At 38.8% G+C, this 16,197-nt stretch overlaps 1 protein-coding gene across 14 annotated transcripts in view; it reads left to right on the plus strand.

Moving 5' to 3' along the window:
* Positions 1–16,197, plus strand: part of TRAF3 (TNF receptor associated factor 3) — a 71,490-nt gene that overhangs the window by 16,974 nt on the left and 38,319 nt on the right. For 8 of the 14 annotated variants that reach the window (XM_054067463.1, XM_054067475.1, XM_054067474.1 and 5 more), the window contains 3 exons: positions 4,962–4,976; positions 6,186–6,372; positions 7,209–7,346. The exons of 4 other annotated variants lie outside the window; for them this stretch is intronic. The gene's annotated coding sequence lies outside the window, so the exon portion shown is untranslated. Of the gene's footprint in view, positions 1–121; positions 247–4,961; positions 4,977–6,185; positions 6,373–7,208; positions 7,347–16,197 lie in introns of all 14 variants that reach the window. 2 more of the 14 variants (XM_054067466.1, XM_054067464.1) reach the window with 2 other exon arrangements.

Here is a 16,197-nt window from a genome sequence, read left to right on the forward strand (position 1 = left end):
CTGGACTTGCTTTAGTTATGAATGAGGGTGATAGCTCAAAGTCAAACAAGTTTCATTCTTATTTCTGTAAGTAAACTCTCTTACAGCGTTGCTCCTTCTGTTCTGTCTTCCACACAAGCAGAATGGGCTGTTTAGTAAGTTCTTCTGCACTCTTTGCCTGATGGAATTAAATTGCCTAACGGTATATGGAGGCTTCTTTATTTACAAGTTTTCCATTCGTTTTATCAATCCTGTTGTATATACAAGGTAAGCAAATTATTATCTCTGTTTCATTAGACAACCAAGGGAAGGGTTTTTTTGATTTTTTTATTTCAAGAATCTTAAAAATATGATTAGAGCTCATAGGCATTAGCCACCTTCCTCAGTCATCCGCAGCCTACTTTGGCTTTGTTGTAACTTAGTTAAAAGAAGAGAAAACATCCCAGGTCTTTTGGAACAGTACCTTAAATGTGTTTGAAGATGTACTTTGCTTCCTTGATCCACTTGTTTTCTGGAGATTGAAAAGAAATGATGATTCTACAAGAAATTTAGTAGACCCATTTGCCTTCAGTTTAAGCTGTGAATTAGGAATGGATGAGAAAAGTGAAATGTGCTGCTTTCAGCTTTTTGACACGAACATAGGAAATTCCTCAGTCCTTCAGGTGAGTGACAGGCGTTGTGTCTTTGGAGAGTAGCAGTAGGTGACGCTCTGGGGCTACTGTGGCCAGTTCCTCAGAGCAGGTTCAGATTTATAAAGCTGGAAGGTGGGGAGGCTCTTTCAAAATTTTGTGTGGAAAAAGGGTAAAAATAAGCTTTTTTTGCCACAGTAACACTAGACAATACGTAAAGTGCTATAACCAAGGATTTCTAGTAAGTAATAAATGACATGAATTAATGATGCTGTTTGCACACAGAAATTCATGTTCTTGTCACAAAAAGTTCTTTTTGTAGGTCCATGTGACAGTGTAGTCCTTTCTAGGTATTGATCTAGATGTAGCACCTGAAGTGTGCGGAAGGAGGAAATAGTCTGCTGGAATGACTGGATACTATCTTGGCCTTTTGTCTTTCTCTCTTACCCTCCTACCAAGAATACAAGGGATCTTGAACAATTTATGAAGCAGAATTGCTGTCCTCCTGTAAGATTTTCTTCCTTAGCACCATCTTCTAACTTAGTGTTAGTTGTATTTTTTTCTGAAGAAATGCTGTGTGCTTCCTTGACAGTGTGTGAATCTCAGCCAGAAGCAACTAGGCTGCATGTAGCTGTCTTCAAATCACTCTGTGTCCTGAAGCAAAAGAACAGGTTAAGAAGTGTCATTGAGGTGCTAGTTTTAGACTAACTGCAGAAATGGAAATATATTTGAAGATCTTATTTTACCGTTTATCTTCTGGTTTTAGGGGAATGGGATATTTTGGTCCTCCTTCTCCCCAACTTTACCAAGATATAATTATGTGTTTTTGTGTTCCTTATTTCTAGTTATTTTTTCACTTTTGGCAGTTCACAGCTTAAGACTGAAGTCCTATTATACAAGGGACTAATGCATGCAAGTATGTGAAGAGATGGGAACTTGGTAGGTGTCAGGTAAGATCAGAGAAAGGAGGGCATTATATGTGTTCCTCAAGGAAGGAGAATAGAATGTACAGAAGGGCACAAAGTCATGCAGAAAGACTCTAATAGCTCTTCTGTTTTTTTTCTGTTTGAAGCCAATGGGTTTTTCCCCTTTTCAAATCCATTATCATGTTTTTTTTTAAATGTGGTGTGTCGTGTTTAGTCTATAAATAAGGAAGATTTGAAACTGAAGGTAATCTTTAGTATTAAGTAAAATTTTTTTATTAGAGACAAGTTTAAAATAAAGCTTGGGAGCCTAATCTGAGTATATGTCATCCGTTACAGGAATCTCAATTTTAAATAAGCCATGTTAGAAAAGAAAAAAAGTAAATGTAATGCTGCTGTCTTAATGAATGGAAACTTGGGAGTTCCTTTGAAGAGTAAGCACAGGACTTTTCTCTAAATTGAAGAGAGATGGATTTGATGGGTGGGTGGTTCGGTGGATAAGAAACTGGTTGGGTGATTGTATTCAGAGAGTAGTGGTCTGGCTCAAAGTCCAGATGGAGATCCGTGACAAGTGGTGTCCTTCAGGCGCCTGTACTGGGACCAGTGCTGCTTAATGTCTTCATCAATAATATTGACAGCAAGATTGTGTGCACCTTCAGCAAGTTTGCACCAGGCTAAGTGGTGCAGTTGTCGCACAAGAAGGATGGGATGTCATCCAGAGGGACCTGGACAAGATGGAAACGTGGACCTGTGAATCTCATGAGGTTCAACAAGGCCAAGTGCAAGGTCCTACACCTGGGTCAGGGCAGTCTGCAGTTTCAATACAAGATGAGGGATGATGTGATTTAGAGCAGCCCTGCACAGAAGGACTTGGTGGTGCTGGTTGATGAGAAGCTCGACATGAGCCAGCAATGTGCGATCGCAGCCCAAAGGCCAACTGTGTCCTGGGCTGCATCAAAAGAAGTGTGGCTGGCAAGTCGAGGGAAGTGATTCTGCCCCTCTATTCCTCTCTTGTAAGACCTCATCTGGAATACTGTGTCCAATTCTGGAATCTTCAACGTAAGAAGGATATGGAGCTGTTGGAATGGGTCCAGAGGAGGGCTACAAAGATGATCAAAGGGCTGGAGCACCTCTTATACGAGGACAGGCTGAGAGAGTTGGGCCTGTTCAGCCTGGAGAAAAGAAGGCTCGGAGGAGATCTTATAGCGACCTTCCAGTACCTGAAAGGGGCTACAAGGAAGCTGGGAAGGGACTGTTTACAGAGGCTTGTGGGGATAGGAGCAGGGGCAATGGGTGTAAACTGGAGAGGGGCAGATTTAGACTAGACATAAGGAAGAATTTCTTCACAATGAAGGTGAGACACTGGCACTGGTTGCTCAGGGAAGTTGTGGCTGCCTCATCCCTGAAGGTGTTCAAGGCCAGGTTGGATGATGCCTTGGACAGCCTGATCTAGTGGGAAGTGTCCCTGCCCGTGGCAGAGGGGTTGGAACTGGATGATCTTTAAGATCCCTTCCAACCCAGACTATTCTGATTCTGTGATGACCTGTGCACAGCTGTGAGAAATTAATCTTTGTCCCATCTGAGCGTGGGGGTGTGGGTAGTAGAGGTGTTCATTCTATCTGTGAGTCTGTACCTATGTTACCCATTACCTTTTAAAGAAAAGGTAATACCATAAACCTTGTTGAAATACACCACTAAAACCAACCTTTCCGTTGCTGTGAGCCAAAACCCAAGAGAATGCATCCACCTCCAGACTCTCCAGTTTCCTTACTGCTTATCTCCACGTAACGTGCTCTGAATGCTGGGTACTGCCCTTTCTCCTGAAGGACTGCTGCAGAAGGTAGGGAGGTGCTGAAGGAGTCTGAGCTTTCCATGTCCTTGTCAGAATATGTTCAGCCCTGCCTTCCAGTGAGACCCAACGAGAGAAGACCTGGCAGGATCCTCCCCCAAGGAGGACGTGGATCCCAAGGAATAATAGGTTGCTGATGGTAGGCAGCTGGGCTGCTATGGGCTAAAAAATCTGGCCCTGAGCCTTGTTCTTGAGGATGCAGAGAGAAGGAGGGGTGGAAATCAGTGATGAGCCTATTGTTGCAAATGAGCCAACAACTGGCTGATTGACACTGAGGGCTCCTTGTTGCTCCTTCTGCTCTTAAATGCAGCTGTGGGGAATGAAGAATTCGGGGGGGGGGGGAAGAAACAAACCGGCTGAACCAAGCGTAAATTACATTTTTAGTGTCCAAAGACGTAATGAGCATAGGTTAAAAACCAGTAAAATTCCATCTGAACACAAGGAAATTTTTGTCCTGTAAGAGTGCTCAAATACTGTAGCAGGTTGCCAGAGTGGTTGTAGAGGTGGTCTCTGTGGACCAGATGCAGTGGGACACCATTCTGGGCAGCCAGCTGTAGCTGATCCTGCTTGAGCACAGGAGGGTGGGTTCGGTGATCTCCAGAGTTCCCTTCCAACGTTACTTGTGCTATGACAGCTTGTTTAATATTCAGATGTATTCTTTAGCTGCTGTTGTGGAACACTTGGGAAGTAATTACAAATGCCCCTGCTGGGGCAAATGCTGCTGCTGTGTAATCACAGCAGTTGTTATAGGGAAAGCATCCAAGTGTTAAAATAGTTAATTGACTAAACTCCCTGGTTTAAGCAGCAAAAGCAAAAATACCCGTCAGCACTCCCAAACCTTACAAGATTTTTGCTTTAGGCTTTTAACTCCTTAAAATATTGGTGGTTATGAGAATGAAAGGTAGCTTTAATGTAGCTTATAAAAAAATGAAGTTACTAAGAAACAACTTAAAAAATTAAAAAATAATTTATCTTTTTCCCCCAGTTCTCTCTAGTTTTACCACAAAGTGAAATCCAAAAAGTACCTTATGAAAAGTGAAAGTAAAGATAGGCAGGGACTTGAGAGGAGGAACAGTAGAGAGACTCCTGAGAGATCCCCACTGGACTTTGCAGTTTATTCCTTTCAGCCCACAACTAATAAGACATGAGATGATTTGAACGAACTTTTCTGTAACTGTTTCTTTCCCGGGCTCTTTCAGTCTTCCCCTGTCTGCATTTTGCATAGCTCTCAGAAAGACTGCAGTGCAGTAATTGGCAAGGAGGGAAGGAAAATCAAGCTATGGGAAGGAAAATCAAGCTAGGAAGGAAAATCAAGCTATGATGGCTCCTCTTGCAGTGTTCTGTTGCCGAGATCTGCATTTGGAACAGGAGATAATGAACGTCTGCCTTCAGGTTCCCAATTTGGAGATCTGAGTCCTTGGAAAAAAAAGGATGTGGATAAGTTTTCGTTAAGTGTCCCTTGTGTGTGCATGGCATGCTGCACAGCCAGTGAAGTTATTGATGCAGTGGTTTGTTTTTTCTCTTGTTATGAAACACGTGCAGTTTCTACCTAATACTTTGTTTTTAATCCTCTGTGCTCAGACAGTGGAGAATAAGGTAAGGTACTTTTTTTTGCCTAACATATCTAGGGTAGTAGAAGTAATTGCTGCACGTTGTAGCATGTGATAATAACTGCATTCTGTTGGAAAGTAAAAGCTTTGATTACCTTTTTTATTGCTTGTAACTCATTGAAATTAATTGTAGTAAGTTCCCTGAATTATCTAGTATATTAAAGTTGACAGATAGTTATTTGTGCTTCATATGTATTAAAATATTTTTGGAGTCAGTTTTAACTTCGATTTTCCAATCTAATAAGGGGTTGTTACCAAGATCAGTGTTCTGGGAACGTTCTTTTTATGTTAATCTTAAGAGCTGATCCTCTGATCCTTTCTATGTTTTATCCAACTCTGGATATTTTTTTAATACCAAAATTTTAAGGGTATAGCACTGCCCAAATGCTGCTGTTTAGCTGTAGAGTGCACTTGTTCAGTTAGAATGAAACCTTGGAGGCACCCAAATTCTCTGTGAATCCAAAGGCTGGTTGGTGAATTGGGAGAGAAAGGAGAGGCTGGGAGCACAAAACTCCTTGTACTAAATTCAGCTGTTTAGCTAAGAATATTGAACAGACAGCGACCAGGGCAATCATAATTGATGTTTAAACTCAGGATAGCAGCTTGAAAGAGCTTTAGAACTTTCTTGCAGTTACTATATAAATGTTTAGTACAGAAATTTGTAACATAATTCTTCCAGATATCACAAATGATGGGCTGATTTGCAATTTATGTACCGTTTTGGTGGGGAAAGTGGTACAGTTGCAGATCTCCTTTTCATATGAGTAAGAGTTTATTCCGTTAGTTTTCTGTAAATCGTGGTGCTGGGCTGTTTTTCAAACTGCTGTGTTTCTAGAATGAGCTAGCCAGGGCTTTCCTTGGGCAGTATGTTTCTCGTAAGGGCTTCTTAGCCTGTTACTTAATGCCATTCTGGTCCAAAGTAGCATGGCTGTTACTTTGTTAGCAGCAGTAGCCTTTCCACCTCCTGAGGAGCAAAGGTGAATTGTAGTATGTGACAAAGGTCAAAAAGAAGCCAGAAAGCCCCGCAAAAGCCTCCTTTGTAGCTGTGGAAGTTGTGGCATTTCTCCTGACTAGATAAATGTTGTCTTGGTCTCATGTTAAAGTCACTTATTTTAGACATGATAATAGGAATGAGAGCCCAGCACATTTAGTGGCAAGTATGCAATCCAGTGACTGTCTGCACTTCCATAACCAGCTCTGTGTAAACTGTTGAGGCTGATCCGTCTTCGCAGCATTCTGTGCAGGATGACAGCTGGGAACATGCTGCCGAGGTGGGCCCTTGGTGCTGGTCTGCTTAGTGTCGTCTGGGAACATCGCTGCTCTGGCACTATGGAATAGCTGCTCAGATTTGTCAGAGTTCACTGACGCTGTTGGACTCTGTGGTAGGTGGACACAGACTTCATTGACAAGATTTGAGAAACTAAAATTCTTGCAAAAATGAGGTTTGATGGTATATACTGTAACAGTCAGGTGAGGTTTGCTGCAACACGAGCACAAAATATTGTCCTTGAAATATGTATGAAGGAGACTGTGGGGCATTCAGATGTAGTGTATGGGTGGCCCAGGCACTGTGGTAGTATTTCTTGCGTCTAAACTTCACTATCAACATTTAGGAATGCATGTAGATGGAGATTGATGGAGATTTGTATTAATTATGCTTTTCAGAGTCTTTTCCTCTATGCCTGCAAAAATTCCAGGATCAAACAGGCTTCCCCAAACCAGATTGGTTTCTTCTAATGGTCTGTTTGAATATTGTCACAGGATGGGCTTTTTTTTTTTCAAGAAACACTCTGCAGAACAAGTAGATACTTTTCCAGAACTGGGCTGATGTTTCCAAATGGAATTTAACAGGCTGTTACCAAGAAAAGGGTGCTGCTCTGAAGAATTTGTGCTGTCTTTAATGACACACAATGTATCTAGGTGGAGAAGTTTGTATGTGTGTGAAGGCAGGAAAAATTAATAGTGATTTTTACTTTGTGCATGTCTTTCTGTAATGCTGTTTTGTTGAGAGTCCTTTGTGAACAGTAGTGGAGGAAGGAACAGTGGTTTAAAAGCATATGTTACCTATAATGTTCTTTATCCATGTTCTTTTTAAAATTTATCATGAAAATTATTTTGATACTTCCTTAGTTTCATTAGACTAACTTTGCAGATGCTGAGAAACCTGTTATAGGGTTTTTGAATACAGGTAACATGACTTAAATTTTTTTTTCTTCAGGGCAGAGAAACGGAACAGACTATAGCAAAGCTCCCCTTATTGGCAAGAGTAAAGAGAACCCTAACAGCATTGAGAAAGCCTATTCTTCTTTCTCCTCAAGCTGCTGATCAAATGAAATTCAAATAAAACGAAGGAAATGTAAGCAATCAAAGAGTCTTCCTAATGCGGTGGGAAGGGAGGGATGTTAGTATGTGTGTGGGAAATAATATACAAATTTCATCAAGGACACGAACTTCTGAAATAAAAATCTTTTTTTAAGCTAACCAGTCCCCTTTTAATATTGTAATCTCTTCAGTTGTCTTTCAAGGATAATTTCTATGTGAGAAGTAGTATGTAATTTCCAGACTGATTCAGAGTTTAGTTGGTAGCATGTAGCTAACGAAGAAGTTAAAAGAGGCGGTCTGTAAGAACAAAGGTTGGGCCGGGAAGAGGGTGAGAACTATCAAGGATTTCAATCTTTATATTATTCTGTTAGCAGCTGTGATAGCGATGAGGTATTTAAATGGAAAATGATTGTGTAACCTGTTCTTAAGTGGATTCTAAGAAAATATATGTATTTTATGGGATTGTATTACTGCTTATTTGGAGACTCGCCTTTAATCTTCTAATGCTTGTAATTTGACTTGTGGGTTGCTTGAAACTGCGTTCACATGTATGTCGAATTCTTTAGTGGCACTGCCGTAGCTTTGTATGAAAATTCTGGTAACGTGTAAACTTTGAAGGAGAAATACTTATTTGAAATTATAAGTTGATCTACTTTCATCAAGTGGGGGGGTTTGCCATTTTTTTGAGTGCATGTCTGAACTGAGCTGTACTGAACCCAAACATCATGATAGTTAATGGTTTGGAGGAAAATTGCTACTACATTTACTTAGGAGTTTGTGGGTTTTAATTTTTTTTTTTCTCCTAAAGCATGAGTGTTTGGAGAGCGGAGAACATTTTACTTCATTGAAGTAGATGGTTAGGATTCATGTGGTATTTTTCCACTTGCATGCCATCTCAAACTTTGCTAGAAATCTCCTTTTTGCCTCAGTTTTTAATTCAGCGTCTAGTCATGCCACATAATGCTTTCTCTTTACATCAAAAATTTAATGCAATATTTTGTGAGGATGAGCATTTATTTTGATGAATTTGGTCTGAATTTTCATGTGCAACACTTGGTTTCCATTGCACTCCTGCTATGATGAAAGGTAGATGCCAGGAAAATATATTGTAAAAATCGGGGTTGTTGATTTTTTTTGTTGTGCTTCAAGGTAAAATTTGAATATCATAGTGGAGGGCTTGATTGAAACTGCTGCTCTAAGCCTCATAGATGAGAGTTAAAAAAAGGGGTTGTATAAAGGGTAGTATAGGTGTACAAAAAGGCTGTATTAATAGAGACGAGCTCCTGCTTGCACATTGTATTCAGCTTAGGCCACTTTTGAAAAAAAAAAAAATCTGTATATGGTAAGAAAATTGAGTGATGACATATCATTAAATATTTAAAATTTTCTTTGGGGAAAAAAGAGAATTGGGATTGTCTTGATTTAGCTGAACTTAGATACAGAGGATTTGCCTTAAGTACAGCTGTTGTTGGCCTCTGTAAGCGCACTAATGAAATCCCTTACTTAGTGGGACACAGAAGCTGTTTGGAGTGATAAAAAAATGTATCCTTGTTCCAAAATAGGATAACCTTCACTTCACTTGCCAACAGCTATGCTGGAGATAGCTGTGATTAATAAAATTCTGATGTAGTCAATACCCAGGAGAATAAATCATTAAAACTATATAAGACCAAGATACAGTAGGAGTTTGCATGTAGCTGGTTTCATAATTCTGCACCCCCCCCCCCATTAACTGTCTTGAAAAGAGGAAGGTTAAAAAAAACCAAACCAAAACCCACCCCAAATCAAAAAACAAGGGAAACCAGATTTTTGATCCTGTATAATTAACCTATGTAACACTAGGAATTTTCTGCTCTTGACAAAATAATTGGTTCCAGGGTTAGAGAGGAATCAAGGAAACAGGAATCATGCTGAACAGATGCTTTGGAGCTGCGTTTTTAGTAGTTTTTTCTTATTTTTCTTCTCTTTTTTCCTCCAGCTGTTGAATGTTGCTAGAAAAGTTTCAACTGCGTCTACTAAAACCAAATACTGCTGTTCTATAGGCTTGAATGAAATTGTGACAGGATGTCAACCTGTGCTGTAGGCTATGAGCTTGTCAGCTAGTGTGTTGTAGAGGCTGTTCAACGATGGTATAGAATCGCGGGAACTGGATTGTGTCTGGCTTCATGGATGTATGGTGACATTTTTGATGTATTTGGGGACTTCATGCTGTATTGTAGGAAGTACATTTATATGTATTCTTAATAGGGTTCGATTTGGCTCTTTCTTGAAGTCCTCTAGACGCAGCAGTAAAAGGAGCTTCCAGAACAGTGTGAAGCCATTAGAAGAAAGCGTTCTTCATAGAAGGCTTTATAATGGTATTGTGGTGGTTCTGCTTATAGAGACGTCTCTAGCTGTTTGTCTACAATAACATACCTAGTGTTTTCAGATGCTGGAATTGCTTTGTATGGGTCATAAACCATTTTGCTGCAGTTTTTAATTTGGAAGTATTACTGAGAGATGGAAGAGCTTACTTTTTTGAAGCTAAGAAGGGCGAGCAGCTGGTTTCTTCTTATACAGACTTCTAGGAGGATTTAGACTGGTGACAAATCTCACTAGAAGAGTTGTCTAAAAATACTTCCTACTGATGTAGGGCTCTTCGTGCCAGGGATGCTATAAAGGTAAGTAATATTGTGCTCGTTTTACAGTTTGGAGGGAAACAAAGTGGTAAAATACTAAAATCATGTAGCTATTCAGTGGAATGGGTGGAAAAAATATTCCAAACGATTGCTGTAACATTGGAACCTTCATTGCCTAGTTCCAAGTTATTTGCCAAAAGCAGGGAATCGGCACTATCTGTCCTCTGAAAAGTCTTTAGCTGTGCAACATTGTTTAAATTCTAATCTTAGGACTTAAGCCCCTTACTATAGCAGTGAGTGTCCTCTGCATACTTTTAAATCTGGCATTTCCTCCAACTGGAAGTTATTCTTTGCATTCTGCATAGCTAAGCTATGCCTATGTGGATCTTTTTAACGCAAGCAGATAGTCTTTATCAGCATAAATTCTCCAAGGAATCTCTGAGTGTTCTAATTTCTAGTGCAACATGTGGAGGCTTTCAGGTTTGAATTTTGAGAAATAAAAATGCGTCTTGGAATGTTGATGAGAGGTTGAGATCTGTGCATGAATGACTGTCTTTGAGGCAATTTAATGTTAAATAAAATACTCTGATATTACTGTTGTTAGTTTCAGAAATTTGATTAGTTTTTAGGGCAGTATGAAGAAGTAATTATTTCTTACCTGTGTTTATAGTATAGCAGTGGCAAATCGGATGAAATGGAAGAGCAGAAAAAGGTATATGTTGGTGATTTAGTTTTGGTAGGAGGCAGGATGCATAGATTCTTTGAGCTTTGGATACAGGCTTAGAAAACTTATTTTGGTTAGAGTAGAAGGAATTTCTTGTGTAAGTGAGGTACAGTGAACTCGGTTTTCTGGGATGGCCACTTCTAGTTCCACAGTACTTGATGTCATCATTGAACTAAAAAAGTACAGCGCCGTACTTGAAGTTGCGTTCTATTTCATTTACTAGCTTCCTCTATACTCTGTGGTGTTCAGAATTTCGTGGGAGGATTATTTTGTTAAACATCAGCTGCATCTTAAAATAACTAATTTTTTTTCTTTATTCTTGAGAAGGCAGTTTTCCTAAAAGTATTTATAATAAACCTCTTTAAGTGCTTTGGGTTTTTTTGTTTGCTGGTCTCTGACACCTTTGCCTTCAGATACTTTCTTCTAGTAATTGCAAAAGATGAAGTAAAGAACTGGAAGTCGGGTAGTGCCTCTGCTTAGATTTTGAGGCTGGATTCATTAAGAGTCAGCACAGATGGGCTCTGCTAGAAACTGGCAATGGGGAAACTATTCATCATGCAGTTGCCAGTCATCAGAGAAGGTAGATTGTGATTTGAAGGATCTGTTGCTTTTCTGCTAGACTTCTGAAATTTCATTAGGTTTGAAGCTGAAGAAGTCTTTGATTAACAGAGTGGTAAAGAATAGCATCGATTGATAAGTCTTGGTTTAAAAAAAGTAAAAAGGCAACTGACAATAACTTTAAAAGACAGCGAGATTTTTTGATTCCTGCTTGATGATTTCAGAGATGAGGGCTGTGATGTTTTAAGTCGATATCAGAAACAGTTTGCTTTTAAATTGTAAATCATGCAGCAATTTTTCTCAAAGACATTCCTTGTGAGGAAAAAGGGGCATTGTTTGGTCACTAGGGGATGAGACATCTTTTACTAGAACTGTTTGCTTTGGCCAAAATTATTTGGACATGCCTTTTGCCTTAAACCTTGTTAATCCATGTTTGTATTTGTCATTCATGGTTAGTTCAAATTTACTGTTCACGGATAATAGCAGGTATAAGTGGGAAACATAGTGAACAATTTCTCTTTTGCGTGTATGTGGTTGGATGTTACTACTTGTAACATGAACCAGTGACTTCTGTGCTGTGCAAGAGAGGTAAAAGAAATCTTAAGATTGCTGTAATATGAGAAGTGGAGGAAATCTGGACTGATGGAAGTAACTTTCCATAAAAGCAGAGTGTCCAGAATGCAAATCTAATCTGGTTTTGCCAGTTCTGTCTTCAAATCAAGTGGATGTTTTTCTTCTGTAGTACCTTAGAACTTTTACTTTGTAACCAGAGCCACAGGTTAAAAAGAAAAATAATACACAATGTTGATATACTTCCTGCACATGGGGCTGGCATATGTATCTCAGTCATTGACTTTCCCTTTACAGCAGAGGAAGGGATGAAAGTACACTTTGTCCTATGATCATCTGATTGTCTTTTGTTCTTTTGTATTCTTTAAATACTTTTACTAAAAACCTCATATAGAAAAACGGATCCCAAATGGTGGTTGATTTCATAGGTAAAATGCAATAGCTTTGTGTATTTTCTCTTTTCTAGCCTGCACCCATAGACAAGAAACCAAACTGGAATTCAAAATGCAGAACAAAGTATACAGGGCGAGCTTGGACAGCATGTCTTTATTTGTTGTATTGTGACCCAGGCTTTCAAAGCTTAAGAGGTCTTTTGATTTCTAAAAGAGGATTTTGGTTTCTTGCACTTCAAATGACTTTACACTGTGTTTTGGGAGCCCACTGAGATTACAAAGTAATTATTGAGAGCTGTAGATAGCAAGTGTAAGTCAATACATGAAGACTTTGTTTTTACTACTGCCTCTGGCTGAATCTTAAAGCCATTTTGCCAGCCTATATGTCATGATTCTAAAGAATGCTGTTAACTTTCAAAGAAGTGATGGTTGAACACAGTGTCATGTAAAAATGACCCTTCCTAGATTTCACTGAATTACTTTTCTGTTGTCTTTTTTAAAAAAAACTTTTTTAACTTTTTAGTTAAAACTGAATCCCTTCTAAAGTTTTTTTTCTCATCAGTGCAGTATATGTTAGAAAATTAATTCTATTCAATGCATGATTCAGTAGTGTCAGTCTCTGGGCCCTTAGAGAATCCAAAAGAAATTAATACTACATTAATATTTATAAATATTCCCATTCTTATCTCTTAATACTTATGTAATTGCTTTGTACATCTGCCCAATGCTTTCTTTTCTGTTTAGAATCCAGAAATTCGTTACATGCAGGAACGTGCATGTATTTGGTCTGTTTCCATGAAAGTATAGTCTAGCAAGATTGCTAAGTTGAATTCCCTCTGCTGGAGTGCTGGTTTGTTTAATGCTGCAAGACACTTCACATGAATATGTAGACTCACCTTAAAAAGAAATGGAGCCAAGGAAGTGATAGATAGTTAAAAGAACAAAGCGATGTAAAACTTATCTTACTATTCATTTTCTGCTGTTCAGTCACTATGCAAACTAGAACGTGGGAAAGATTCAATGTTTGCCATTCCAGTGATATGCATGGTGGTTCTTTTGCAAGAATACCAAGATACCATTTTTGGTTACACTTCTGATTGTCTAGTTCAAATAGGAAAGGAAGGATAAGCCTGTACCATCAGAGATAAAAATATCTTTTCTCTTTGTTCAGTCATTTTTACAGAATACAGAGATTGTGATATATGGTTTAGTTGCTTGAGAACAAAGCAGGTCACGTATCAGAACAAGCTTTTTTCTACATAAAAATATCACACTGTAATTGCTATAATAAAAACTCCTCAATGAGGAGTGTTAGGCACTGGAACAGGTTGCTCGGAGAGGTCATGGTGCCTTCACTCTTGGAGTTTTTGAAAACCCAGCCTTGGACAACGTGATCTAACCTTGAAATTGGCCTTGTTCTGGACAGGAGGCTGTGCTAGGTAACTTCCAGAGGTGCCTTCCAATCTCTGTGTGATACTACACTAATAAGTGGCTGTGAAGAACTTGTAAATAGCAGAAGCTTCTTGTGTGGAGAATACTCTCTTCTGTGTGTTTTCAAATACCTCTGTCCTGCTTGTTTATATGTCAGTAGTGATTTTTCCTTTTGATCTTCATCTGTTCTATTATGTGTATGATCTCAAGGTTGTCTTCACAGTTGATTTGCATCAGTTTATGCATGGAAGGTAGATGCTTATGGAAGCATAGGGGAAAATATGCTTCCATATGCTTTTTACAGTAGTTAAAATACACAATTTATTTTAACACAAGGGAAAAATAAGTTTTAAATACTAGTGGTGCTTTTATATTTGTATAGGAATTAGTATTTGAATGTTTTGCATAAAAAATATAATGAATGCTCTCAGCTTTTTCACTGCGTACAGTTATATCTAGCATTAGTGACCTTTCCCCATCCTTCCCTGTCTTCCTTAGAATTTCTGTTTGAAGCATATGCTGGGAATACCTCAGCACTGGTTGGTTGCTATACATAGGCAGCGGACAGTGCTTCAAACATGGCAAGTGTGTGGAGGAAAGAAAATATATCAGTAGTTCTCCTGTACAAACTAGAGGAGGGAAAGCACCAAGACCTCTGGCCTTACACAAGTTAAAATTGATGGGTGATCCTCTGCTTACAAACCTGTCACCCCAGTGCTGCTTTAGTCACTGCCTAGATCTTTTGGGGGAGTATTTGCATTTTTTTACCTGTTGTTCTTTGCTGCCCCTTTCTAGCTTTGGCGGTGGGGCTTTTACCAGAACACCAGGCTGAGGGGTGGCTAGATGCTGTGAGAAAGGGCCTCTGCATCAAGGCAGCCCCGTCCTTAAGAGCTCTAGATTTGAGATTCCCATGACAATCTCCCTGCTTACCTTTAATTTCTTTTGACATGTGTGCACTGAGCAAATTGATAATATGTTGTCACCAATGTAGTGCTTTCAGCTTGTATTATTGTTTTAACCAGTTGTCAAAGCATGACAGTATATGTTACATAGTACAATCACACACAAAAGTAGAAGCAGAACCAAGCCAGAAGACTTATCTAGGAGATGGTAAAAGTAAGACATACATTCTTTTCAGTAAGTATGTGCTAGGAATTTATTAGAAGCTATAAAATCCTGAAACGTAAGACAAAGGAAAAGTTCAGATTGTTTTAATAGTTTAATTTTAAGATAAAGATTTCTGTGTGATAACTTGAAGCAATAATTCTTGATGATAGAAGGTACATGGGCTAGGAAGACTGAAAAGCTGGAAATAGCATTCCAGGTATCTAATTATTTGGCTCTCTGAGGGTATCTGGTAAAGTACAGAAAAAAATTCTGTGAAGAGTGAAACTGTTGAAGTCTTAATTTCCTAATAGTCTGTGTTCTACATCCTTTTTTTACCCTTACTTGCCCCTTCTCAACAAAAAAAAAACACCAAAAAAAACAAAACTAAAAAAATACCTCCAGCCCACCCTCTGCCATTAGAACATTGGAGAAGACTAAGACCATGAAGTTTGTTTGGGCAAGAGGGAGCAGGTAGTCTTGGCTGATTTGGGTGTAGTTGTGCAGTGACTGGCCGACTGATAGACCATGCAGAGCTGGTGATGACTGAAGTTTCGATATTATAGCTTCTTGCTCACTGGGACACTACCTCAAGTTTCTCTTTCTGTTCCCCACGTAGCTGTACATTTTCGTGAAACCTATCTGTCCAGTTGGATCCCAAGTGGATTTGAGAGGCTGGGAGGAGAGACAGGACAATCACAAGCTGTATCTCATTAAAGCTAGTCTAAAAATCATGCCCCACAGTACTGAAAAATGACCTAGTTAGCACAAAATACTGAAGTTTGTGTGGTTTTACACTTTTTAGATAAGAAAATTGAATCATCACATTGGTCACTTTTCTGTTGTGATCCTTAGCTCCCTGTCTGAATTCAGGTTTCTTTTTTGAAGCTCAATTTAGATATTGTGCATGCAGTGCTGTTCTCTTTGAGTAACCTCTGTTCTCAGTGCAAATTGTAATTTGATCAAAGAGTTTTTCTGTCTTAAGTAAAAACCAAATCAGATTGTGCCTTCTTATCCTTTTCTTCAATAGTATAACAAAAACATTTATTTGAAATAACTTCTGGACCTTTTTTGGATTTTAAAACTTCATCAGAAGTTTATTTACTTTGTATTGTCAATATATTGAACTATATTCGTGCAGATTTTGCTAGGTGCCAAATCCTGCAGTGCCTTTTGCAATCTGATTTTTGGGAGTGCTTTAGATTACACAAGAGTTAATTTTTTTTCTCTGGGTTTTTTTAGATGCAGATTTATTTTTAATTTTTATAGAACCTTTATTGTATTTCTATGTTGCAAATTGGTTTTATTCCTGAAGAGCAAATAAGAAATATATGTGGTATAATACAGAACACTAATGCAGATTTCTAGGATGCTTGCCCTCTCTGCGGTAAGAACAGCATACTTGCTTAAACAAGGAAGGAGCAAAATGCTTTTTGTTTGGGAACTCACATGCTTTCTAATTCTTGGAACATCTTTGTCGGTTAATCC

This window comes from Cuculus canorus, chromosome 5 (genome assembly GCF_017976375.1).
Source record: "Cuculus canorus isolate bCucCan1 chromosome 5, bCucCan1.pri, whole genome shotgun sequence".
NCBI lineage: Eukaryota > Metazoa > Chordata > Aves > Cuculiformes > Cuculidae > Cuculus > Cuculus canorus.